The sequence below is a fragment of the Aythya fuligula genome, chromosome 1 (assembly GCF_009819795.1).
Source record: "Aythya fuligula isolate bAytFul2 chromosome 1, bAytFul2.pri, whole genome shotgun sequence".
In the NCBI taxonomy this organism is placed as follows: domain Eukaryota; kingdom Metazoa; phylum Chordata; class Aves; order Anseriformes; family Anatidae; genus Aythya; species Aythya fuligula.
In genome coordinates this window covers 88,804,161-88,806,134 of record NC_045559.1, presented here as the reverse complement: position 1 = coordinate 88,806,134, position 1,974 = coordinate 88,804,161, and positions in this window count along the sequence as shown.

Genomic DNA, 1,974 nt, shown 5'->3' with positions numbered 1-1,974 from the left:
TTCCCTTCAGCTGTGTTGGCATCTCTCTGCTTAGGTGCTGCCATGACTTTATGCCAGGCTTATCTTGTATTACAAAACCCTGAACACTGGACTGGAAGCGGTTGAAAGCTCTCTCTTGATTTTACAGGAAATGTGCTGCATTTCTACAACGTATTTCAATGGTGAGGGTTTGACATTTCTTTTTTTAACTGGGGCTGTGTTGCTAAGTCTGATATATTTATCATTAGTCTCATAGTATTTGATGTCCTGCAAAACTAGTGATTAAATAAGAACCTCAGCCATCACTTAAAAAACACGTTTCTAGTCTCAGACTTGTTGAGAAGTAGTTGAAAAATACTCTGTTTGAAGCATTTGACAAATACTGAAAGTGAAAAATGTTGAAAAATGTTGAAAAATGTTGGAAGTGCTTATGTACCCTGAAAACTGGGAAATTGGAATATATGAAAAGAAATTGAGCTCTTTTTTCCCCCTACAAAAGTCCCATGGCTTTCAAGTTAATCTTGTGATTTGGGAGGAAAAGCAGTCAGGGCCTCCTCTATGATGGTCTGGGGCTGGTAGAGCTGCCTGTTTGCCCCAGCGACTTCTGCTGTTCTCTTGCTTGAGCCTCTCTGTGGGAGGAGTGGATCAGATGGCAGATGCAGGTTTGGCTTACATCAACCTTCGCTGAGTTCCAGGTGTAAGGAGACCCAACAAGGCAGTAAATAAAAAAAAAAAAAAAAATAAAAATAAATAAATAAAAAAAGAAGAGCACAGTAGCTGTGCTCTTCTCAGAGTGGTGTGACTGTTAGCTCCTGCGCTAGGAGTGGGGTGGGTGCCCCCGTGCTGTGCAATATGTGAGGGTACGGGTGGGCCGTGGGCTCCCCATGCTGTGCACCTGCACAGCCTCCTGGCTGGGTTTGGTCTGAGCGCTCACAGCGCTGCTCATTTCCCTGCAGCAGCCTCTGGTTTGTGTCAGCAGGAGTGGAAGATGGTTCGGGTTGAGGAGGGGTGGCCTATAAGGAGGTTGAAAGGCTCTCTTTCCCAGAATGGTGTTAGGAAAGCCAAAGGAGGCTTGATCAGATTTGGAGTCATGTCTTCCCCCCCACAACAAAGGTTACCAAAGCATTAGAGGTGGATGGTGCCACTTCGATAATAACTACGTTCAGTTCCTAGCTTTGCTAACCAGCTGTCCTAAGACTTCATGGGACGGGAACTGCTCTTTCTCTGTTCTGCCTTTTTTTTTTTTTTGTCCACATCCCGTTTCTGCCTTCACCCAGGATACATTCTGTTTCCCACCCACACCTTTCCGCATCTGAGAATTACTTTAACTTTCTGAAGAGGAGTCCTGTGAAGCGCATCCCACGCAGATGCGCTGCTGGGGTGGAGCTGGGAATAGAGCATGGGTGGAAGGAAGTGACTGGGACAGGGCCGAGGGGGCCGGTGGCATGTGGGACAATAGGACACTGCAGCTCCAGTGGACAGGAGACCAGAGCTGCTTTTTTCCATAGCACTGGGAACCTAAATCAGCTGAAGTTGATCCTTGCGCTGTCCTCTCAGAGGCCTCCACAAGCCCACGGTGTGCACGCAGCAGCCTGAGTGATCACAGTAAAGATTGTGGCAGGGGAAGGATGTGCTGCATAATATTTTGGTGTCCATCTCTAGGGCAGGTGTTCCCGCAGATGATCCTTCTGTGCCTAATTATAGTGCCTGTCCTTTTCCTTCAACTCCCTGGCACGAGTGCCTCCTCCTCTGGTGCTCACCTGTTTGGAGCTCTCATGGCTTCCTTTGCCTGTCCACTAGGGTCAGCTAACAAGCTTCTCCAGCTTCCCTAGGCCTCTTAATTTCTCTTGCCCACTGTTACTTGCTTGTCTCAGCAGCTGGCTCTCACAGAAACTCCCTAATTGCCATCATGGTCGCCGGGAATGACAGAGGGTTTCTTTGTGTGCAAATTAATAAGTCGGTGTATCATCGAAAAAAAGGACAAGGCTACAGCAA